Genomic DNA, 25914 nt, shown 5'->3' on the forward strand with positions numbered 1-25914 from the left:
TTATAAGTACGATCTGCAAATGCTACAAGAACATGGAAGGGGTTGAGGACCAGTGATCAGGGGGCTTTCCAGAAGGAGGGTGCTCAAAAAGCCCTGTGGAAGTTACCAGCCCCTTTCCACACACAGACACCTGGTCACTCCTGACTGCTGGTCATGTGTGGAGTACCCAGGTGCATGTGCTCATGGTACCCTGCATCTGCCTGGAATGCTTTGTCCCTGGTCTACCTGAAAACACCTACCCCTCCTTCAAGGACATCCTTGATGGTCCCCTCTCTATGGCTTTCCCACAGAGTTGGATGGATGGATGGATGGATGGATGGATGGATGGAATGATGGATGGGTGATTGAATGGATGAATGGATAGGTGATTGAGTGGATGGGTGATTGAGTGGATGGATGGATGGAGTGGACTGAGCTGGATGGATGGGATAGATTGACACCTGGACTGGATGCGAGTGATTGATGGGAGCGATGCGGATGGATGCGATGGTGCGATGGATGGATGGATTGAGATCGACAGGGCGTGATCTGAGCTGATGCGGTGGCCTTGACGTGGAGTGCGATGGTATGAATTGTGATACAGGTGATCTTGACGCTAGCGACGCGCGGTGAGCTCGATCTGAGTGGTGCGTGGGCTGCGGTGGGTGGATGGTATGGATGGATGGATGGATGGATGGATGAATGACTGAGTGGGCAGATGGGTAAATGGATAAATGAGTGATTGGGTGGATGGATAGAAGGATAGGTGGGTGGTTGAGTGGATGCATAGGCTGGAGGGATGAAAGGGTGGTGGGTGAACAAATCCATCCACCCACTCAACCACCCACTCACCCATCCATCTCCACTTTCCCATCCCTCTCCACTTCCTTTGGCAGAATTAGCAGCTTCAATCTCTGTAGTCCGATCACTATAACTAATATGGACTCTCCTACCTCACTGATCACACAGAAATGTGATCACCTGTTTTTCTCTTCCTTCATAGCCACCATGTAGATGAAGAGTCAAGAAGTGATGGCCATCAGGTGCTTCCTTAGCATGGGACCTGACACCCAGCAGGGCCGCAGCCATACAGGTAGTTCTTGATGTGGCCAGTGGCGCTCCACTTGTTCAGCACATGGGTGAGAATGGGAGGAAGCTCACACCTGGGGCAAGGCTGACCAGGAAGGAGCATACATGCAGGGGGTGCATCTAGGAGGCTTGGAGCACTCTGAAGATCTGCAGAAGGGGATGCCTGGTGGAGGAGCTGAGCAAGAGGAGGGAAGAGGGAGGCCGTGTCATCCTTCACTGAGATGAATGGTTCCAGCAACAGCCCAGACAGGTAAACAGTGGGGCTGGGGCCAGACAGGGCCCCACCACACCCCCACTGGCTCTGCACTGGTGACAACTCCTGTCAAGGCTTGATGGGAGGCTGCTGGTTGCTTCTGCCCCTTTTGCCCTGCTAGGGGGTGGGGTTTTACTCAAAGTTGGGGAGCCAGTGTCTACTCTGTTGACTCCAGCTGCATGAGAGAGCCCAGGGGGAGAAAGAAGAGAGGTTCTCCTTTCCTCCACCTCCATGGAAATTCAGGAGGACACTAGTCCTGCCAGATGTTCTGTGTTGGTCAATGCCCCCTTCCTCCAGGAAGTCCTCCCTGACCAGTGCTGTTTATCTCTGCTTCTATTCACCACCACTTCACACCCTCGCAGAAACTGATCTCCCAAGCGATGGCTCCGGCATCCACTGTCTGTCTCATTCACTCAACACTTGCACTGCTGTTTGTACAACTGAAGTCCAGTCTTCCCTCGCCGGCTGTGTGGTCTGGTCTGCTCTAACCTTCAGTTGCTTTATCTACTTCATGGGAATATGAGGTAGATATTCTTTAAGCTGAACTTTGATCCTAGATCTGCCACTTCCTGTTTTGAACCTCAGCCTTGCATCTGGCAGATGGAGATCACAATGCTGGGGTCCGGATGAAGTGAGGCCCTCGTGTGAGGGGCTGGGTCCAGGGCAAAGACGGCAGGTACTTCCTGAGCGTTAGTGATTGCCTCTTGTGACCAGGTGAGCACAGGGCTCACAGGCTGCCCCTGGACAAGAACTCAGGTGTGAAGGTTCCTGCTCCAGTCTCTCTGAGTTGGGATAAGGGATCTGGGAGAGAAAAATGGGGTGTCTGCTACATTCTCCAAAACTCTGTTAACCCAATGACCTGTTTACCTTTTGATGCCCCCCTTCAGTGTTTTTGCACCCACTGAGTATCTGATTTTGTTTGCTCCACTTTTTCTTTGTTTTTTAGCTACTCAGCTTAAAGACATTCATGCGTGATTTGGGGGTGATTAAATAAGGATTTCTTAACTACACAGTGTTTTGGTAGGAGACAGGTGTCCCTTTAAAATTTGTAAATTTACTTTGGAACACTGCAATACAATCTTTCTAGTTTTTTAGAGTTTAAGATCAAGTCACCAAAAGTAATTTTAGTTAACTAACCTTAAAGTGCATTATTATTTGAGGGAATTTTCAGTTTCATTTTTAGTTTCAAGACAACTAAAGAGATGTAAAACCACCCCCAAAGTAGAATTCACTGTAACAGGCAAAAGGCTCAAATGTTCAGGCATTTGTACTGAGGACAGAGGCTGCCTCCTCCCCCCCAGGGGCTGATTTGGGGTCCTGAGGGGAGCTGTCAGGACACCCCAAGAATTGAAACTGGGGACCAAAGAGAAGGGTTACTGTGGTCTTCCAGTTGTTCCCTCAAACTTTGCAGGGCAGGACAAATTAGAGTTGGGGGTGAAAACTATAAGCACAAGTCACTTAGGTGGGGACAGAGAAGACCAAAATCTGAACAGAACTGTAGCATCATCCTTCCATCTCATTCCTTCATCCATCCGTCCATCCATCCATCCATCCAGTCAAATTTGTTCACCCACCACCCTATCATCCCTCCAGTCTAACCATCCACTCAACCACCCACCCATCCATCCATCCATCCATCCATCCAACCATCCATCTAGTCAAATTTGTTCACCCACCACCCTGTCATCCCTCTAGTCTAACCATCCACTCAATCACCCACCCACCCATTCATCCATTCACCCGGTCAAGTTTGTTCACCCACCACCCTTTCATCCCTGCAGTCTATCCATCCACTCAACCACTCAATAACCCATCCATCCATCCATCCATCCATCCATCCATCCATTCATCCATCCATCCACTCACTCACTCATTTATCCATTTACCCATCTGTCCACTCAGTCATCCATCCATCCATCCATCCAATCACCCATCCATCCATCTATCCATCCATCCATCCATCCATCCATCCATCCATCTACTCAATCACCAGTCCATCCATCCATCCATTTATCCATCCATCCATCCAGTCACTCATCCACCCACCCATACGTCTATCCAGTGAATACGTTTTTTTAAAGAGCAAAATAGAAGTAATAGTAAGACCCCTGGGGTATGTAAAAACAGAGAGCTTGAGGATTTGAAAGAGGAACCACGTGACTGAAAGTGTTGAGTAAAAAGCAAAGGGAGGGAGAGCTGTTTGGGTACCCGGGCAGGGACCAGGCAGTGCTGGACCTTATGGGGTCTGAAGTCTGGGTCTGGAGCTTGAGGCCAAGCTGGTAGCGAGGTGGAGGTGAAAAGGAAGACAGAAGCCACAGGAAGCCCAGACCCTGAGGTCTCTGCAGTAGCCTTAGTGCCACCACCAATGACCCAGCAGCCGTGGCAGAGGCAGGAGCTGGGACTGGGAGAAGAGGGTTGGGTTTGGAATCTCCAGACCTGGGTGTGTGTTGGGCTCTGCTTCTAATTGTCTGTATGACCTTCCCAGGCCTCAGTCTCCTCATCGACAAAATGGACATAATCTTTCTATCTCCTAGTTTGCTGGGAGAAGCAAATGATGTAATGGTTGGGAGATGCACAGGTGAGGTTATGAGAAGCCAAAGAAATCCAGGTACATCTGAAGCAGCAGGTGCAGAGAGAGGGCGGAGAATGTGGGCGACTTGCCTAAGTGGCCAGAAGGCAGAGGTGGGGTGTGCCCAGGCTCTCAGACTGTCCGGGGGCTCTAGCTGTGGGGCTGGAGCCTTCTGATAGCAAAAGATGGGCAGACAATTCAAAAGGGAAATGCTATACTTAACCCTACTTGCTCAGGGGAATGAGTGGGGAGTTTCATAACAGAAACCTTCAAGAAAGGTTTCCATCCATCCCTCTGCCCCTGCAGGTGGGAGCCACCACCTATAACTGTACGACTTGGATCCAGCTAGTAACCTCATCGCAAAGTGAGGACAGTTGGGTGGCTAGGGGGTAAAGCAGAAAACATCCTTCTCTCCCCCAACCCTTGATTTGTTCCAGAAAAGTATTTAAGGCTGATGTAAAATACCTGGCACACAGCAAGTGCTAATTCATCCAACAACATTCTCCAGAGGCCCTGAGTGGTCAGCCCTGTGCCCTCCCACCCGTCTTGGCCTGCTAGAGGCCCCGTTGCTCCTTTCCCCTGGGACTCAGTGGGTTTTGAGGAAAGTAGGAGCAGCGACTCGGGAGGAGAAGGCTGGGGCACCAGACCCTGGCAGCTGCCCCCAGGCTAATCTCTCAGAGATCTGAGCTGGGCCGGGATGCACTCAAGCGTGTGCTGGATTCGGGAGCATCCTGGAATCTGTGATGACTGTTTCTTTCCATCTACTCATGGCCTTTGCAAGCATTTGCTGAGCACAGGTTCTGGCTTCCCTAAGTGTGGAGGCCTGGCTGGGGGCCCTCGGGCCTCTGATTGGCCTGAACACCTGGCTCACTAAGCCCAGAACTGGGGAGAGAGGGGTGGGTGAGGGTGGGAGGCGTTGTCCCAGACAGACAGGCAGACAGACAGACAGAGCTAAGATAGCCCCCAAGCTTAGTCACCGTTTCAACTTTTCACATCTGAACCCAAGACAGCAGATGTCAAACCCAGGCCCTGCCCAGACTCCCACACCCCTCTCCCCTCTCTGGGCCCCTCTCCATCCCCCACCCCTGCCTGGAGTTTATGGATGACTCCCAACCTTGCCCTGACACTGTGGGATCCTCACTTCCTGTGTTTATCTTGGAAAGGGATGGGGCTCTCTCCTCTCACCCACCCTGTTGGCTGACAGAGCCACCCCACGCAGGTTACTGCGTGTACTCACGTGTGCACCATGAGTGTGTGTTTGTGCACATGGGCACGAGGGTGAACCATGCACGTGTGTGGGGCCAGGAAGCCTTGCTGTCCTTCTGGGGTCTATGGTGTTTGCGGGTTCTCACTCGTGTGGGTGCCTGAGTGTGTGGGGGGGGCATCACAGATGTTGGGCTCCTACCAGGGGTACCCTCAGCACCGCCCCTTTCTGTCTTCACTGCATCCCCATTAAAGATGGCCCCATTTTGCTGGGAAGGGAGATGAGGTTCATTGTGATGAGGTCATTGAAGCAGAGTCAGAGAGCTACTGAGTGGGTGGTGGAGGAGAGTCTAGAACACAAGACGTTCCTTTTTTTTTTTTTGAGACAGGGTTCCACTAACACCCAGGCTGGAGTGCAGTGGCATGATCTCAGCTCACTGCAACATCTGCCTCCTGGGTTCAAGCGATCCTCCCACCTCAGCCTCCCAAGTAGCTGGGATTACAGGTGTGAGTCACCATGCCCGGCTAATTTTGTATTTTTTGTAGGGATAGGGTTTCGCCATGTTACCCATACTGGTCTCGAACTCCTTGACTCAAGCAGTATGCCTGTCTCAGCCTCCCAAAGTGCTGGGATTATAGGGGTGAGGCACTGGGCCCAGCACCCTTTCTTTTTCTTAATAGTTGTGTGATTTCTTCCCAATTAGAAAAATTAAAAGCACAAAGAAGAAAATGAAAATCACCCATAACTCTACTAGAGATAGCAGTTGTTAACATTTTTGTACATATGCTCCCCGACTTTCTTCATACATACAAATACACACACAACTCATTTACTTAAAAAATGGAATCACATATGGAATCTGTCTTTTCTTCCCTCCTTCCCTCTCTCCCTTCTTCCCTCCTCACTCCTTCCTTCCTTTCTCCCTCCCTCCTTTCTTCCTTCTTTTCCTTCCTTCCTTCCTTCCTTCTTTCATTCTTTCCCTCCCTCCTTCCTATTTTTCTTTTTTACTTTTTATTATAGAAAAACTCAGCTATACAAAAGTTTAAAGAATAGCGTAAAGAACCCCTAACAGACATTTTAAAACCTCCTCTCCTCTCTTCATCATGTGAGCAAATAAACACTCACGCCGTGACTTCTGCCCACCTATGAAGCCCTGACCGTCAGCCGTGTAGACCATGGGAGTCCCGAGGCATCGGTTTGTGATTTGTCTTGTTCAGGGCACACAAGCTGAGCAGCTGTTTCTTCCCTTTCCATCCCAGCTCCCCCAGACTCCACCAGCTGGTTATAAACACTCATTTCTGGTCTCCTGAGCACAGGATGGGGCTGGCACAGGGTTTGGGGTGGTTAGTTTGGGGGCACTGCCTGTCAGAAGTCACTGTCCTTGTCCCTGATTGCTTCCTCAGGAGGCATCCTTCGAAGGAGAATGACCTAGAACAAGGGGCATGGAGGCTACAAAAGACCCTGCTCCTGGTGCTGTGTGGCCCCCTCCCAGACCAGCGTTTACAGTTTACCGTCCACCCACCCATCTTCTGCCTGCAACACAGGAGACGGTCCAAGTCCCTCCCCCTGGGAACACTGGTGGTCGCTCTGCAGACCAAGAGAAGGTCAGAGGGGTCTGTGGGTGGGGGCTGCGCAGAGAAAGCCCCCTCCCTCCCAGGCATCTCCCCTGGTGGCATCCCAGTCTCCAGAGTGGCTCACTCTGTGGGGAGCTCTGGCTTTCTTTCCTCTGGGATGAATCCCTCTCTTCCCCACCTGGAAGGAAATCTGCTCAGGGAGTGAACAGATGAATTCAGCCTTAAGTGTCACTGCCTGATGACCAGTTCTATGTCCTCCCCCGTAGCGCTCACATGTAACATACGGGAGAGTCCCAAAGGTGAGCAAGGCTCCTGGGGACTCAGGCAGTCAGAGAGGCATGGTGTACAAGCAGACCGTGTCCGGGCTGCAGCTGAGATACACTCAGCTTCAGTCTCCTCATCTGCAAAATGGAAATAACCCTTGCCTTGCCTTACTGGGTAGCTGTGAGGATTAAATAAAGTCATATGTGGAAAATGCTTTGCTCCTGGGAAGAGCTAAACATCATTTGCTGTTATCATCAGAAGAGCTGATGCCTGGGTCCAGAGCTGGTGACAGAACTGGCCCCATTTACCTAGAGGGCGCAAGGAACACATCCTCATGGGACCTTCACATAATTATTAAATCATTCAATAATCTATAAATGATAATAATTACAATTTAATTATCAACAATCTAATTGATAGGAAAATGTTCATTAAATCACCTATAATCACTACAAAAAATGATCATAAAGTGTGCCAAGTACATTAGGAAAACAGAGGGCTGGACTGGAGAATGGATTGGGTCACCAGTTGGAGGCTCTTGGAGGAGGCATCATTCAGTCCGAAACCTGAAGGCCGAGGAGGTCTCTGGAGGGTGCAGAGGAGAGCGTTCGGGCAGTGTGGGCAGTGTGTGCAGAGGCCCTGGGGTGGAGGGAGATGAGCTTGCTGAGTTTCAAGGAACAGAAGGAAGCCTGAGTGGCTGGAGTAGAGTGGGCAAGGCAGAGTCCCCAGGAGTGGTGCTGGAGGGGCTCCGGGGTCATTTGTCATCACCCTGTCTGACTTTAGGCTCTGTCAAGGCCCCCTTCCCGGCATGCCAGTCCATTGCCCCTCGAAACAGGGCTCTCCGTTTCCGTTTGCCTCCCCCAGTACTTCATCTGAGGCTTTGCGCCAGGGCCTCTGGAAGCCCTAGACCCATGGGTGGGCAGGAGCCTTCTGGCCTTCTCCAGACATCCCAGCCCTGACTTTGCCTTGACCACAATGTGCAGTGGGCCCAGGGCCAGGCCAGGGCTGGGGGAGGCCGGTTTCCCTCTTGCTTTCATCTGCAGGCAAGATCTCTTTCATCGTATCTGTTGTTTTTAGGCCATGTGTTGGGCTGTGGACAGTGAATGAGAGATCAGGAACACACGCCTATAAATCTGCACAGAATGAAAGAAAGGTCCAAGAATCAGGGCGCCTGACACCCCACGGGCCCTCCCCCTTCCCCTGTCCATCTGAGGACTCCCTGGGGTCTGATGTCAGGGGACAAGCTAGGAAAACTAAGGAACAGGGGTGGGTGGCAGAGAGATGAGACCTGGAAAGGAGCCCAGAAATATCAAACCCAGCACAAGACGGGTGGGGGACTCACTCAGCACATTTGGCCAGAGCTAGACCAGAACCAGGGTCTCTGACGACGTTCCGTGAAGGACCTGAGCACCTCCTGGATGCGGGTCCTGGAAGGAAATGAACAATCCCTGTGAGAAATGCCCTGATGTGGGATGGCCACCTGACAGAGCAGATCCGGGAACTCTGGGCCAGCTGGGTGACCTCGGGCAAGTCGAGACCTCCCTGAGCTTTTCTGAGCTTTTCTTCTTTCTCTTCTGCAAAATGTTTCTGCCAGTGATGTTGGGAGGTTCTGAAATCACATGAAACCACCTATGTTGAGGGGCTCCTGGAGCTGTTGTATCTGTGCAAGCCTCTGAATCCTGTTTTTAAATTATTTGATTTTTTTTTTAACCAGTCAGGCATGGGGCTTCATCCTTGTAGGTACATCCCATTTCTGTCTAGCCTGGGTTAAAGGTGGAGGACTGGGAAACAGACTAACTCACATGACATAGAGCAAACAGTGCAGCATGAATCCAGTGTCTGGTATCTCCTCCTATGGCTGCACAGATGGGCAGCTTACCACCAAACAAGGCTGCCGTTTTCCATGGTGAAATAGCACTGATGGGTTATAAAGTACCTCCGACACCAAGCTGCAGTCAGCTCTCACTCCTGAAGCCGTTAGACCTGCAATAATCCTGGTTACTCACCCATTTTCATGGTGATCCTTCTAGAATCCTCTAGCCTTGAGTGTGTTTCCCTGCCAGCTCCCAGAACCCAGGCTGACTCTAGTTTCTGAAGCCTTTCTCATCTCCCTTGAGTTTTCTACAATGAGCATGTGCTGCTTTTTCTATTTTTCAAAGAGATTATATTATTTGTGATAACCAATCAATACAGAATGTAAGAAGAGGAAGTGAAAGTCTCCCTATTTTTCTCTCTCCAAACCTGGCGCCACGCAAGGCCCGCGGCACCTTGCTCCCGGCTTTTCTCTCCCTTTGGTTATGTATTGTTTGGAAGCACAGAATACCACCGAGAATGCAGCAGCCAGCATGGGGGAGGGGTTGAGAGCACAGGCGCTGGAACCTGCCTGTGGCCGGGACTTGAATCCTTCCCCTGAACCTCAGTCTGCTCATCTGTAAAATGGGGTCATTAGGGTACCTGCCGCACAGGGTCATTAGGAGGATCGAGTGAGTCCATGTACACAAAGCACCCAGACTGGTGCTGGGCGCACAGGAGCCATTATAGGCGTTTTGCTTTGTTTGCTTAATTAAAAACAAATGGCACCACACGTACATTTCATTCTGTAGATCGCATGTACATCATGGACGGCTCTCCGTGGGAGCTCAGGTAGGCCTATCTCATCTTGCCAACAGCTGTAGAGCCGTTGCGTGACCACACTCATGCTTTATCCACGTTTAAGATCAGGAAAAGTCACTTTTAAGAAAGGACCCAAGGTGGGGTCCTTAGGGAGCCTTTGGCTGCTGTTGGTATCATTTCGTCCCGAGAAAATCCTTTGGTCCTCTCCTCGGTGGCCCATGGCGGCCCTGAGCCGGCCAGGCCAGCTCTAGGAAGTGGGAACCAGGCCCTGACCAAGAAGACAGCTGGGCCCAAACAGGGTTTGTCCCCAGGGAGAGGGTGGGTACAGATGAGAAGTGACCAGGCTCCTCCTGGTGTGGCCAGAACCCCTCAGAGAGGATCATGTGGGCAGGGCTAATCAGAGAAGGCTTCCTGGAGGAGGCAGGGTCTGAGTGAGGTCTTGAAGAGTAGGACAGAGCTGAACAGACAGAAGAGGTCTGGGGGAGAGGCACTCATGGCAAAGACAAAGCCATTTGGGCTGGTGAGGAGTTAGGGTGTCTAGAGCCAAAGGGCCACATAAGGGAAAAGGGGGAGGACCTTGAACACCAAGATGCATATGGATTTGCCCTGCCAGCAGTGGGGAGCCACAGAAAGTTCTGGATGATAACAAATGATAACACTCTGTGTGACCCTGAGAAGGCTCAAAGCCTCTCCAGGCCTCAGCTGCCTGTGGGTGCTGGAATAGACCCGAGGGAGGCAGAAGGGACTACTTAGGTGCAGGAATTTGGGATCAGGCCCTGCTTCCTCTAATCAAGGGGACCCAGAAGCATGGGGGCAGTCCCAGAGGTCAGTCTCTGCCTTCAGATCCCCACTCCACAGAATTCAACGTTTCCTTTCCTTTTAACCTGCCGGCTTTCCAGGGAAATCTGATTTTGCAAACATGTTTTCTTAGCCAGGGGAAATGAGCACCATGCAAACAACGAAGATGACTGTGTGTGATAAGGCGTGTGGCTGCTCCAGCACGGTCTGGAGGGAAAAGAGGGACTGGTCGCTGCTGGCTGCCTTAGGTGGAGAGAGGACATCAGGCCTCAGAATGTCTGAGCTGGAGGGGGCCTTGGGAAGTGTCTAGCCCTCAGATGGGAAAGTAGAGGCTCAGACAGGGAAGGGGCTTGCCAAGCCAGGACGGAGGGCCTGAGTCTGCTGGGGCTCATGCCCCACACTCAGCTGGAGGGCTGAGGTGGGACTCCCTTTCTTTCTGTAGCAGGCTGGGCTGGTTGAACCCATGCTGGGATTCCCAGTCTGGCTGATGGTGGCCCTACTGGGTCCTCTCTGGTGGGGATTCACAGAGGTAGGGAGGAGCTGGGTACTTGAGGTCGAGAATGCGGGAGATGAGGGTGATGGGGGCAAAAGGTATGTCCCCCGCCCCACCTTGTTTTTGAGTCTTGATGAGAAAAGGACAGAGAAAGATGCAGCCCAAGCCATTGTCATGGAGACCATGCAAGACCCAGGGCCCTGGAAGGTCTGCCTTAGGGCCCAGGTGATAATTTGCAAACTGGAATTGGCCTAAGCCCACTGCTTGACCACCTCCACGGCGATGTGGCAAACGTGGTGCCTCCATCGCCATGGCAAACGTGGCACCTGGAAGCTTCGGGTGACCAAGGTGGAGGGTGGCCACACCTGGTGCGGCATATTTACGGGAGCATCTGTGGCCGATGCAGTCACCAGGCATCTTACCAAGAAGTGAAGAAAACTCCTAGCCGGGGGTTGGGCACAACTTGGGGGGCGCCGGGAGTAACTGGCCTTCCAGCTGGGGCTGGGGAGGGGTGTTTGAAGGGGATGAGGTCTAAGAAACTTCTTCATCTGAATATTAACATAAGTGTGACGTGGGTACCTACAGGCTGGTGAGGCCTGGGCACAGTGGAATTCCAGTGAGTTGCCTGCCATCCTCCTGCACTCTGCAGCAGGGCCAGAGGCTCCAGGTCCGCTGGGAGGCCCCTCCACTCAGGAAGAACACACCTCCTTTGGCCCCTGGAACTGTGTTGGGAGTTTTCACAAACTGAGGGAGTTGGTGTTGGTTCCATTTTCGAGATAAGGAAACCGAATCTCTTAGGCTGCTGTGCAAGTGGCCTCACGTGTGACTTTCCTTTCTTCCCAACAAGGTTGTGCTTTCTCTGGAAGCTGTTAATGGTGGAATTTCTGATGTTGCAACAGACTAAAAGCAAAGGATGTTGCTGGGCTATTTGTGCTCCTGGGGGCACCCACAGCTTCAGCTGAGCACTAGGAAAGAGTACCAGCTTCCTTTGCAGCCCCCCATTCCACCCCCATCAGTGACTGTGGGAACCAGAGATGTGGGGTGTTTTCCTACGTGATTTCATCTTCCTGAGGACCATTCCACACAGAACAGGCTGCCCCCAGGGAGGCCCAGTCACTTCCCATCCCCGCTATTCTTGGGCAATAAGATGCCAAAGTCAGTTCAGTCAACATCTCGCACATAAGACTGGCATGACTGTAACATTCTGACCTGACTTAACCCTGCAAAGTGAACCAGGCACTTCCCTCTTCCCAGCCATTGTTCTTTCTAATCCTCTTTGGGCAACCTCTCTGAGCCTCAGTTTTCCCTGCTGTAAAATGGGGATTCATAGAGACAATGCCTCAGGCCTGTTATCTTTCTCCATGGCTTGACATTGTCACTGAACAAACTCAGAGACAGAGGTTCAGCTGGGTGTGGTGGATCACACCTGTAATCCCAGCACTTTGGGAGGCCGAGGCAGGTGGATCATATGAGGTCAGGAGTTCAAGACCAGCCTGGTTTAGTAGAGATGGGAAGACCCCATCTCTACTAAAAATACAAAAAATTAGGTGGGTGCGGTGGCTCGTACCTGTAGTCCCAGCTACTCAGGAGGCTGAGGCAGAAGAATTGCTTGAACCCAGGAGGCAGAGATCATGTCACTGCATTCAGGTCTGGGTGACAGAGCAAGACTTGGTCTCAAAAAAAAAAAAAAAGAGGTGAAGGTTCACTTGCTTCCTATCCTATGAGCTCCCACCCCAGTTCCCCGTGGGCTTCTCATCCAAGCCAGGACCACCAGCAGCCCATGAGAGACCATGCAGCTCTCTGGACCTGGATCCCGATACCTTTACTTACCCGATTACTTACTATGACCTCAGAAAAGTCCCGTAGCCTCTAAGTGCCTCAGTTTCCACATGTGTAGAATGGGGACAGTAATAGTACCCACCTCGTAGGATGAAATGAAACTCAGCCCAGGGCCTAGTTTTCAATCGCTACATAGTACATGGCAACCATGAGTGCAGCTGGGAAGCACGGTGAATATGGGGAATGGAAAGTGTTTCATCCCCGGGGAGGCCACATCAATCTCACTTTATTAGATCATAAGTGCTTTTAACAAGGCAAACAGCAGAAGGCAGGCAGCCGGCCAGCCAGGGCCAACAACCCAAGTCCAGTTCTCCAAGACCCTGGACATCAAAACAGCAACGCAAAAGGCCGAACATCAAAGAATGAACAGCAAGTCCAAACATTTCACTGTGCTCTTATCTTAATTAAAGCAAGTCATACTCAGAGTTTTGGATGACACAAGTTGAAGAGCAGGGTCTGGTTTTATTAGCTTTTGCTGACACCCACAGAGAAGTTTGTGACTTGCCCAAGGTCGCCCAGCACCCTGGGGCCAGAGTTGGGGTCCAAAACCAGACCTCAGCTGCTAGAGCCGGTGCACCTTTCATCACCTCCCTGCCCCCACCCTAACCTGAGCTATAGGGACCCAGGGTTGTCATTTCAAGGGAGAAGTCTCCGTTCGTTCATCCAGCTATACACTGAATCATGTTTATTGAAGGCCTTCTCCTTTCTAGGCACTGTTCTAGGCTCTGAGGATACAGCAATGAACAAGACAATCTAAAGGGGTGGGGAAAGCAGACATCAGTACATAATTATGTAGATAATCATAGTCACACATTACATAATAATGTTTTGGTCAACTCTGGACTGCGTATATGACCGTGGTCCCATAAGATTATAATGGTGCGTTCACTTTGCAGACACCGCCACCGTCGGGAGCCCCGTACTATCAGCCACGGTCAACCCCACTGTGTTCGTTGAGCAGATAAGTTTCCAAAGACAGCAGAAAACTTTCGTGCTGTGAGCACTGGAGAGAAAGGATTTGGTTATAAGGATTTCTGCTTTCACAGAATTATTCCAGGGTTTATGCGTCGGGGTGGTGACTTCACACGCCATAGTGGCACTGGTGGCAAGTCCATCCACCGGGAGAAATTCGATGACGAGAATTTCATCCTGAAACTTACAGGTCCTGGCATCTTGTCCATGGCAAATGCTGGACCCAACACAAACGGTTTCCAGTTTTTCATCTGCACTGCCAAGACTGAGTGTTTGGATGGCAAACCCGTCGTCTCTGGCAAGGTGAAAGAAGGCATGAATGTGATGGAGGCCATGGAGTGCTTTGGGTCCAGGAATGCAAGACCAGCAAGAAAATCACCATTGCTGACTGTGGACAACTCCAACAAATTTGACTTGTGTTTTATCTTCACCACCAGACCATTCCTTCTGTGGCTCTAGAGCACCCCTCCACTCCATTTGCTCACAGTATCCTAGAAACTTTGTGCTCTCGCTTAGTTCCCTTTGGGTTCCATGTTTTCCTTGTTCCCTTCTATGCTTAGCTGGATTGCAGAGTTAAGTTTATGATTATGAAATTAAAACTAAATAACAAAAAAAAAAGATTATAATGGTGCTGAAAAATTCCCATCATTTAGTGACGCCCTATCAATGCAACTCATTACCTTTTCCATATTTAGATGCACAAATACTTACCATTGTGTTACAGTTGCCTACAGTATTCTACACAATAACATGCAATACAGGTTTGTAGTCCAGGAGCAGTAGGCTAAGCCATAGAGACCAGGAGTGTGGTATGGTGTACCATCTAGGTTTGTGTAAATGCACTCTATGAAGTTTGCACAATGACAAAATTGCCTGGGGATGCATTTCTCAGAATGTATCCCCATCATTACATGAGGCATGGCTGTATTTTGTTGCAATGGTAAATGCCATTTATTATGTCCCTTCTCTCTGAATCTGGCCTTGACTGACAGATTTCAATGGAAGTGTTTGCTGTAATGCTTTCCAGGCCCAAAGCTACTTTCCCTTCTCCTGGGATGCTCATGTCTGAAACCCAGCTGCCATGGTACGAAGAAGCCCAAGCTGCCCCGTCGAGAGAACCATGTGGGAAGAAGCCAGTCAAGTCAGTCATTACTGTGGCGGGCAATCCCCCAGCGCCTGTCAGCCAGCCCTGGCTGCCACCTACACCACGGGGAGATCAGCTGGCTCTGTCCAGCCCTGCCCGAATTGCAAATTCATGAGCAAAACAAAGGATTGTTGTTTTGAAGCCATTCCGTTGTAGAGTGGTTTGTTATGTAGGAATAGGCAACTAGAGCGCCACCTTTTACCCTCACAGGGTAGCATAGACCCAATGATGAGCCTCATTTTATAGACGAAGAAACTGAGGCTCAGAGAGGTAAAATGATGGGCTCAAAATAACGAGTGGCAAAGTAAGATTAAACGACGTCAACTTCTGTGTTTTTTCCGTGCTACCCCTTTACCGTCAGCGCAACAGCAGGGCAACTGGGAGGTTTCCATGAACACCATTCTCACTCAAAAGCAAGAAACTCCAAAGGGGGATTCTTGGGCATGGCGAAGTGACTGGGGAGACAGTGGCTGAGCAGGGGAGCTTACAGCGGTCTTAGGGTCCTCCCGAGTGTACCAGGTAGATGGGAGTCTGCTCGTTGTTTTATAAGCAGAGGCCATGGAGGCCTTTTGAGATGAGAAACACAGGCTCCTTTGCCTGTTGAGGGCCTCTGTTTCCCCATCTGCGAAAGGGGTATGGGAAAACCACCCCTGTCCTGCTCTAGCCGGTGCTGGAGATGAGCGGGCCCCTGGTCAGCTGCTAGCATTCCATTTTGAAAGAAATGAGTAATAGCGGAGACTCCCACAATGAGAATTTTTAATGCAAGAAAGTCTGTGGTAGGCAAGAGGGAGAGGGCAAAGCCCGCTCCTGAAAGCTTTGTAAGCAAAGCCCCTGCCAAACCGTGTTGCTTCTGAGGCCGGAAGCAGCTTGAAAGATTCAACCGGGGAGGGAGGCGGGGACTCTGATTCTGGTCCCAGCTCTGATCCTCACCTACTGTGTGACCTTGGGCAAGTCACCGTCCCTCTTTGGTCCTTATATGTACAGTGAGAGGATGGGCTGGCTGATCTGGAAGATCCTGACAGTGTCCAACAGGCAGGATGGACAAACGCAAAGAAACTGAGAAGCTTCTCTACCCCCCAACCCCAAAGCTTGCAGAATTTAGCTGTCAGTGAGGAACCGATCAATCCCTTAGGCTGTTCTAGAGGCAGTGATGTAGGTGAGTCTCCAGGCAAATTCTTCTCCTCCCCCTCCTCTCCTTCCTTCTCCATTGTCATCATTATTATTTATTTGCCTTTCCAATGGGCCACCCGGAGCTCTTTATAAAGATAAAAATAGCATAATTCAAAGCCTCCACCAGCCACCCAATCCCATCTGTGTGATGGAGGGTTGCACACAATCACTTTGTTCCTCCCAACTCTGACTCCTTCAGGGTCTTATAAAATGAGAGCATGCACTTTCAATGTTTAATTGAAGCCGATGAGGACGATGCCCATGCTGAGGGTGGTGGCTGTCATGTACCTGCACGGGCTCTGTGCCACACTGTGTATAGCATGGTCTCATGTGCTCTTCTCAATAACCTTACAATGTAGTCAACTATCATTACTTTTTCTTTCTTTCTTTCTTTCTTTCTTTTTTTATTTTTTTTTTTTTGAGACGGAGTCTTGCTCTGTCGCCCAAGCTGGAGTGCAGTGGCCGGATCTCAGCTCACTGCAAACTCTGCCTCCCGGGTTTACGCCATTCTCCTGCCTCAGCCTCCCAAGTAGCTGGGACTACAGGCGCCCGCCACCTCGCCCGGCTAGTTTTTTGTATTTTTTTAGTAGAGACGGGGTTTCACCGTGTTAGCCAGGATGGTCTCGATCTCCTGACCTCGTGATCCGCCCGTCTTGGCCTCCCAAAGTGCTAGGATTACAGGCTTGAGCCACCGTGCCCGGCCTTCTTTCTTTTTTTCTATAGAGACAGGGTCTGGCTGTGTCACTCAGGCTGGAGTGCAGTGGCATGATCATGGCTCACTGCAGCCTCATCCACCTAGGCTCAAGTGATCCTCCCAAGGAGCTGAAACTATAGGCATGCACCATCACATCCAGCTAACTCTTTACTTTTTTGTAGGGATGGGGTCTCCCTATCTTGCCCAGGCTGGTCTCGAACTCCCGAACTCAGGGGATCCATCCACTTCAGCCTCCCAAAGTGCTGGGATTACTGGCATGAGCTACCACATCCAGCCCCATTACTACTTTTACACAGATGAAGAAACTGAGGCCTACAGAGGGAAAGTAATTTGTCCAGGGTTGCAGAATTAGTGACTGGGATTCAGACCCATGCCTCCTGACTCCAGAACCTTGATTCTGAATTATTAGGCTATTTTGCTTCCCAGCAGCAGCAACAACTACTACTACTATTGCTATTACCCACTACTATTTCACTGAGCACTTATTATGTGCTAGGCATGGAGCTCGGGGTTTTAATTCTGTTCTAGCAAATCCATGCTGCAGAACAAATCAATTCAAAGTTGATTAGAACAATGAGTTATATGTTTGTGTTCATGCATCTGTAATTTGGATGGGGCTCAGTGGAGACTACTCATCTCTGCCTCCGCTGGGATGACTCCAAATGCCTGAAAGAGCTGGGGCCTGGCTGGGTCCCTCCCTCCCTCTCTTCCTGCAGGTCAGGGCCTCCACGTGACCTTGCCAGTATGGAGTCCCCAGGGTCATCAGTTTCTTTTCTTTTTTCTTTCTTTCTTTCTTTTTTTTTTTTTTTTTTTTTTTTTTTTTTTTGTGAGACAGACAGAGTTTCACTCTTGTTGCCAGGCTGGAGTGCAGTGGCGCAATCTCGGCTCACCACAACCTCTACCTCCCAGGTTCAAGTGATTCTCCTGCCTCAGCCTCCCAAGTAGCTGGGATTACACGTGTGCACCACCACGCCCAGCTAATTTTGCATTTTTAGTAGAGATGGGGTTTCTCCATGTTGGTCAGGCTGGTTTCAAACTCCCTAACTCAGGTGATCCGCCTACCTCAGCCCCCAAAGGGCTGGGATTACATGTGTGAGGGTCATCTCTTTCTTCAATGGTGGCTGGGGTCTCCTAGAGACTAACACAGAAGCAGCAAGGTCCTTCTGCCCTGGCCTTGGAGGGCAGTGGCGTCACTCCTGCTGCATTCTGCTGGCTACAAACAAGCATAGCGTGGGTCCAGATCCCAGCGGGATGGAAAGTGAATCCCCCCCATCTCAGTAAGAAGCTTGTCAAAGGACTGATGGCCATCTTCAACTCACCACACTTACGTTCTCATTTAAGAACCTTTATGGCCGGGTGCGGTGGCTCACGCCTGTAATCCCAGCACTTTGGGAGGCTGAGGCAGGCGGATCACAAGGTCAGGAGATTGAGACCACGGTGAAACCCCGTCTCTACTAAAATACAAAACATTAGCCGGGCGCGGTGGCGGGTGCCTGTAGTCCCAGCTTCTTAGGAGGCCGAGGCAGGAGAATCGCTTGAATCCGGGGGGCGGAGGTTGCAGTGAGCTGAGAGCACGCTATTGCACTCCAGCCTGGGTGACAGAGTGAGACTCCATCTCAAAAAAAAAAAAAAAGAAAAGAAAAGAAAAAAGAACCTTTACAATAATCTATGGGATCCATTTATCCACTCACATCCTTTGAGCACCTACTGTGTGCCTGACACTGCTGCAGGCCTTGGAAGACAGCAATGAATGTGAATATCATTACACACACTTTACAGATGAGGCGATGAAGACTTGCTGGGGTCTCAGGGACCAGCCCTTTCCCTGTAGACCCTCACAAGTTCTTTACAGCGAGCTCATGAGGGTGGTATTGCGACGGCCAGCCTTGAAGTGGAGGAGCGAGATCGCATGCCGGCCAGGCACTTGCTCAGCAGCCCGTCCTGCCTTGCCTTGGTGAGTCCCAAGGCTGCACTTCACTGTGACAGGGATGCATGGGTCCCACCAGACTTGGGGGGCATCCTGCAGGAGGTGCCAGGCTCATGGAGAAGAAGCCCTCGGTGCTGTTCAAATGCCAGCCCTGATACAAGCGAGAGAGCCTGACAGCGGGAAGCGGTGAGGGAGCCGGGATAATGGCCCAGCCTGAACCTGTCGCCACGGCAACCGCAGGGGCCGTCTGGAGCCAGCAGCCTGCCAGGCCTTGGCCCCACAAAGCCCGAGAGGGAGGCAGAGGGGGCGGGCCCGGCGGGGCATAAATCAGGGAGTTCTATGCCCCTGACTCCGGGCAGACGATTTATGGGACTACTCCAAGCCCACGAGATGCACAGGGGAGAGCTGAGAGGGTCTCCCTGTTCCCACCGCCCCTGGGGCCCCTGCTTGGACTGGGGTGCGGGTGCGGGGTGGGCAGGAAGAGGCCCCTCCAGGCCACCCTCAGCGCTGCCGGAGGCCCCTGCCCCCACCCGTCCTATAAGATACCTCTGCCCACTGTACCAGCACCAACAGCAAAAGCCTCAAGAAAGAGATACCCCTAAATTCTTGAAACGCAGGCTGATATTTTCTATCTTATTCTGTTCTATTCCTTTTTAAAAATGCTGGTCACAACTCACTAAATTAATGTCATGACTCATTCATGGTTTGTGACCTGCACTGATCCAAAGGAAGCCAGAGGGGGAAACTGAGGCTCACCGACTCCCTCCCCTCCCACACCTGGAGCAGACTTATATGCATCAATCAGCTCCTCCAGTCTCCCCACACACCTGGCTCTGCCTCAGGGCCCAAGCTTGTTCCCCACCATCCATTAGAGCCATTCAAGATGGAACCAGCTTCCTTGGAAGGTAATGAGCTCCCCATCTCTGGAGTCATCCAAACAAAAGTTGAATGACCACCTGCTTCAGGGGATCCGAGCATCCCTTAGAGAGAGGCCAGACTAATGCCTCTGAGCCTGTACAGGGTGGGAGGCAGGAAACGCTGACTACTTTGCCCACATAGGGGCTGAGCCATGGACAGGATGGGAGAGAGGCTGCAGGCCAGCCAGCCCCACTGGAGGGAGCTCAGAGCTTCAGGCTGGCTCAGACAGACAAGAGGCAAAGATGGTATCAAGAAGGTGAGTGGCCAGGGATGGTGGCTCACACCTGCAATCTACCTCAGTACTTTGGGAGGCTGAGGCCAGAGGATCATTTGAGCCCAGGAGTTCAAGGCTGAAGTGAGCTATGATTGCACCACTGCACTCCAGCCTGGAGTCTTCTTTTGTTGTCTCAACAAAAGAAGGTGAGTATGCCTGATGGGAGCTTGGCAGAGACAACAGGGACCACTTAAGAGGTCCCAGCACCCAGCCCCCTTCCTCCTGGCCCCTTTGCACTCCCTGCCTAGACCTGCAGGGGGCTGTGCCTTCCCTGGCTCCGCCCCTAGTCCTGGAACAATGTTCCCAGCCCTACAATCACCGTTTTCCCCCTATCTCCTGCCTCTTTCAGCTGTCTACCTCCAGAAACAAGTTCCTCTTAACCAGGTGGTGTTGAGATGCTAAGAATGACTGATGACGGATGACGGCATTTCCGTACAGCACAGAGGCCTGCTGCTCCAGACTCAGACAGATCCAGATCACAGGCCCAGCTCTGCCACTCACCTGTGTGTGACCTTGAGCAAAAGCCTTGACCTCTCTCAGCCATTTTAGTCAATAACATGAGGCTATCATATCTACCTTGTGATCATTGATAAGGGAAGAAATCCAGGGTATATTAAGTCAAAAGGGCAAATATGTTCCCATGTCTGTTAAAAACAAAAACAAAAGCAAACCCTTTTATTTATATGTTCGCTATACATGCAAAACCTTGGAAGGAAACGCCCCAAACAGGTGAAGAAGGGTCACGGAGGGGAGAGGTGGATGATTTTCATTTCCTACTCTATACACTCTTTGAATTGTTTTTTTGTTTTTTTGTGACGGAGTCTTGCTCTGTCACTCAGGCTGGAGTGCAGTGATGTGATCTCAGCTCGGGCAACCTCCGCCTCCCGGGTTCAAGCGATTCTTCTGCCTCAGCCTCCCAAGTAGCTGGGATTACAGGCACACGCCACCACACTTGGCTAATTTTTGTATCTTTAGTAGAGACAGGGTTTCACCATCTTGGCCAGGCTGGTCTCGATCTCCTGACCTCATGATCTGCCTGCCTCAGCCTCCCAAAGTGCTGGGATTACAGGCATGAGCCACAACTCCTGGCCTGAAAAATTTTAAACCAATAAGCATGTACTAATTTTGTAACCAAAAAATTGAAATTAAAAACAATCTAACCCCAGCCCCCGTTCTTGCTGTGAGGACCTAAAGGGTAAATGCATACAGAAGGCTGGTGGTGGCGGGGGTGGGAGGCAGCCCAGCCCCCACCTTCTCATTCATTTTTTCTCTTCAGGGGTCTTGTTCATTCCCAGTTTGTGTGTTTCATAAACTGGTGAATTAAAGATGTGTAAAGATTAATAAACAATTAATTAATAAAAATTAATAAAAGATTAATTGGACACCAATAACTCTCCTTCACCCCAGAAAGCATTTTTTTGACCACTGTCCAGTCTCCCGCAGGAGTGAACAGTGGAAATCCAAGGACAGAGGGATTTGCACCTCCCTTTAGTGACCCCCACTCCCTTTAGGGACCCCCAAGGAAAAGGCAGCCTTTAAGTTTCACACCTGTCTCAAGAAGTGCATGCAGTTATGATGGCCATCTTATAGCGTGAGAAAGTGAGGTTCAGCGCTAACGCCTGGTCCAAAGTCAAAGGCTTGTGAGGGGCGGGGATGGGGGAGTCCAAGTACTTCTCACTCTGACTCCTGTGCCTAGGGCCTCACAGGGCTTCCCTCGGACCAGGAAGCGGAGTGACTGGGTGGCTGGAGAGCAGTGCCAGGTACAGAAGCTTGACATGGGAGGAGTGAAGTCAGTTCCTGCCAGCCTCCTCCGCAGCAGGCCCATGCTGAGTCCTCTTGCTCATTCCATCTTCACGGTGGCCCTCTATCCCCTCAGTGCCTCTGCACTGACTGTTCCCTGGCCTGGAACGCTCTTCCACCAGATGTCTGAATTTTTGATTTTCTTAATGTGCAGGTCTCAGTCCCAGAGGCTACTTCCTCAGAGAAGCCTGTTCTGACCATCCGGGAGGAATGAATGCCATCCCTGTGTCCTCCAGGGACCTTGGCCAACCACCTACCGCTGTGTGTTCCCTGCCTGCTCTGTTGGGCATTATCCGCTGCCTTGGGGCTTGCTAGGTCACCATTTGCCTCCCTCTCTGAGTATCAGGTGGGGAGCTGCACCGCATGTGTTTAGAAGGTGCCTGCACCACACTGTAGGCCCTCAGTAAAGACCCGACGGACACTGTTGCTGGTCCACCCACACCCCCTCAGAACCCCCTTCCTGACTCCCAACATTCCCAACTGGCAGCACCTGCAATCCTCACCTGGGGGCTTCTCTGGCAGCCTGAGCCTGCCTTGTCCACACGTTACTCAGACCAGAAGTTTCAGGGGTGGGTGCTCCCCAGGAGAACCCTTCAGGCAAGGACAGACGGAAGCTGGTGAAAAAGACCCCAGCCTGAGCTGGGGTAACTCCGAGGCATGATCCCCCCGTCTCCTTGAGCAACCCCGAGGGACCTGGCCTCAGTTTTCCACATTGGAATCTGCTATACATGCACACTGCCCTATGTTGACTCTCTCCCCTTCTCTTCTAGTGTCCTAGGGCTGCCGTAGCAAACTTCCACAAACAAGGTAGCTTAAAGCAACAGAAATGGACTCTCTCACAGTTCAGGAGGGTAGAAGTCTGAAGTCAGGATGCTAGCAGGCTTGATTCCTTCTTGGAGGCTCAGAGGGAGAATCTCTTCCATACCTCTCAACTTCTGGTGTTTGCTGGCAATCCTGGGCGCTCCTTGGCTCATGTCAGCATCTCACCGTCTCCCTCCATCATCACATGGTGACCCCCATGTGTGTCCCTGTGCCTTCACATGTCTCCCTACCCTCCCTGTATGGTGATGAGCCCCAATTCCCTTCATTCAATAAGGACACCCAGGCCTACGCTAACCCAATATAACCTCAACTTGATCACATCTGCAAGACCCTATTTTCAAGTACAGGGTCACATTCCCAGGTGTCAGAAGTTAGGACTCTTTGTGTGGGGAACACACGATTCAATTCATAACACCTTCCCCATCTCAATCTTCTCAACCCCAAGGTCCTTCCGGAGCTTCCCTTCCAAACTACTTCACTTGAATCCTTGTCCCCAGTCTGCTTCCAGGGAAGCCCAGCCAAAGACAAAATATCTGTGGAATACATGAATGCATGAATGAATGATTCCTGACAGAGGAGGAAGCTGAAACTCACAGGGGTGACAGCGTTGCTCAGGATATCTGAGCTGGGATTTTACCTCAATTCACTTGTTTCCAAAGCCCCCCAAGAAGAGAGACTATGGAGAGCTGCCTATTAATATCATGGTTGCTTTGAAAGGTAGTGAGTTCCCCAGCTTGGCATGGTGGCTCACGCCTGTAATCCCAGCACTTTGGGAGCCCAAGGTGGGCAGATCACCTGAGGTCAGGAGTTCGAGACCAGCCTGGCCAATATGGTGAAACCCTGTCTTTACTAAAAATACAAACATCAACCAGGCATGGTGGCAGGTACCTGTAGTCCCAGCTACTCAGGAGGCTGAGGCAAGAAAATTGCTTGAATCTGGGAGGTGGAGGTTGCAGTGAGCTGAGATGGCACCACTGCATTCCAGCCTGGGCAACAAAGTGAGATTCTCTCTCGAAAGAAAGGAGGAAAGAAAGTAAGAAAGGAAGGAAGGAAGGAAGGAAGGAAGGAAGGAAGGAAAGGAAAGGAAAGGAAAGGAAAGGAAAGGAAAGGAAAGGAAAGGAAAGGAAAGGAAAGGAAAGGAAAGGAAAGGAAAGGAAAGGAAAGGAAAGGAAGAAAAGAAAGGAAAGGAAGGAAGAAAGGAAGGAAGGAAGGAAGGAAGGAAGGAAGGAAGGAAGGAAGGAAGGAAGGAAAGAAGGAAGGAAGCAAAAGTCCCCATCCCTGGAAGGCTGCAACCAGAGACTGCTCAGGGGATCCCTGCACAAGGCTAAGAGTTGGCTTGGGTGACTTCAAAGGCCCTACTGGCCCTGACATCCGAATCTACATTTTCAAAGCATGTGGTAAAACATCCAGGCCTCAGGGTCAGCAAGCAGAATAACCTTCCCCTGACCTCCCTAGAGCCTCTCAGCAAAGCCAAGTTTGTCCAGAATCAGCTTTAATTTGATGTCTCTTCTTCTCGTTTATTAAAGGGACACAAAAAAGAGAAAACCACTTGAATGGTCCTCCAGGCGGGCTGGCTATAAATGTCTTCATAAGAAGGGCCCAGCCTGGACTTCGGTGCCCAGCAATTACGGCTGCCGTGCACCCCGCCCAGACGACCAGCCTGAGGCACCTCTTTGGTCTTCTTCTTGCCCAGGCAGGTCACAGCCAGCAAGAGTCCCTCTAGGAGAAGAGCCCAATGACCCCAAAGGGCCAGCTACCTAGCAACTCAAAAAGCACACCCAACTACTCTTGTCCAGCGCAGGGATAGCGTGTCCCACAAGGGCACAGCAAGCTCAGCTGGGAGAGTGTGGAGGAAGGAGGGTCATTGGTGAGTTCTCATACACAAAGCACCCCGCACCCCTTCAGTTTCCATATGAGACTCCAGCCTTCCACAAAAGAGGGGAGGAAAGGTTTGGCTCCCCAATTTCCTCCTCAAGAGCCGTGCACAGCTCTCTGCTGCCTCATGAACAAAGCCCCAGTCCCCAGTCTGGGAGAGGAAGAGATAGAGTCAGAGAGACCTAACAGAACAGAACAACGGCGACAAGCACAGACTCTGGTTCAAATCCCAGCTTCCACACTTCCGAGCTGTGTGGCTTCAGGCAAGTCGGTGAACCCATCTGAACTTCTGGGTCCTCATTTGTTAGATGGGTTGATAATAATGGTACCTACTTCATAAGGCTGAAATTTAGAGTTAATCCATGAAAAGTCCCTAGCACAGTGCCTGCTACCAGGCACTACTCAATAAAAGCCGGGTTTAATACCTGTTGAGTACTTGCCACGTGTCCAGCACCATGCAGGGCACTCCACACTGTCACATTTTATCTTCATGATCACCTTGTGAAGTAGATGTTATTATTGTTCCCATTTTGCTGAGGACAACACTGAGATTTCTTTTTTAAAAAAATTTTTTTAATTATTTTTTTAAATTATACTTTAAGTTCTAGGGTACATGTGCATAACGTGCAGGTTTGTTACATATGTATACTTGTGCCATGATGGTGTGCTGCACCCGTCAACTCTCAGCACCCATCAACTCATCAGCACCCATCAACTCGTCATTTACATCAGGTATAACTCCCAATGCAATCCCTCCTCCCCTCCCCCCTAACACTGAGATTTCAAGCAGTCAAGTAGCCTCCCCACAGTCTCACAGGAAAAGGGATGAGGCTGGGATTTGGATCCTGGTTTCTCTGATTCTAGGAGCTGAAGTCTTCCTGGGATCCAGGCAGCTCCTGGATAGAAAAGGAAGGTCTGACCAGGCGCAGTGGCTCACTCCTGTAATCCCAGCACTTTGGGAGGCTGAGGTGGGTGAATCATGTGAGGTCAGGAGTTCAAGACCAGCCTAGCCAACATGGTGAAACTCCGTCTCTAATAAAAATACAAAAATTAGCTGGGCATGGTGGCATATGCCTGTAATCCCAGCTACTCCGGAGGTTGAGGCAGAGGTTGCAGTGAGCCTTGAACCCCGGAGGCAGATGTTGTGGTGAGCCAAGATCACACCACTGCACTCCAGCCTGGGAGATGATGCAAGACTTTGTCTCAAAAAAAAAAAAAGAAAAAGAAAAAGAAAAAAGAAAAGGAAGGTCTGCATCTGGCTCTGCCCCAGACACATTTATTCATTTGTTCCTTCCTTCTGTCATGTATTCATTCAACAAACATGTAGATGTTGTGTCAGGCCCTGCAGATGGAGGCTAACAAGAAACACAGAGACCATGCTTTCAGCGAACCCACAGCCTACTGTTCCTTCTGACTTCCTCTAGATACCATAATTTTCAACTATAAAGGTTCTAGAATATACTAGTAACCCTTCCAAGCCTAGCTCAAATGTCTCTCTCAGAAAAGCCTGTCTCAATCTCCTCCCACANAAAAAAAAAAAAGAAAAGAAAAGAAAAAAGAAAAGGAAGGTCTGCATCTGGCTCTGCCCCAGACACATTTATTCATTTGTTCCTTCCTTCTGT

The 25914-nt window shown here is 50.7% G+C and overlaps 1 pseudogene; it reads left to right on the forward strand.

The window, feature by feature from the left end:
* Positions 1–9540: 9540 nt before the first annotated feature.
* The window catches only part of LOC108538398 (BRCA2 and CDKN1A-interacting protein pseudogene), a 36225-nt pseudogene continuing 19851 nt past the window's right edge, over positions 9541–25914 (forward strand).

The sequence above is a fragment of the Rhinopithecus bieti genome, unplaced genomic scaffold (assembly GCF_001698545.2).
Source record: "Rhinopithecus bieti isolate Rb0 unplaced genomic scaffold, ASM169854v2 scaffold_14826, whole genome shotgun sequence".
NCBI lineage: Eukaryota > Metazoa > Chordata > Mammalia > Primates > Cercopithecidae > Rhinopithecus > Rhinopithecus bieti.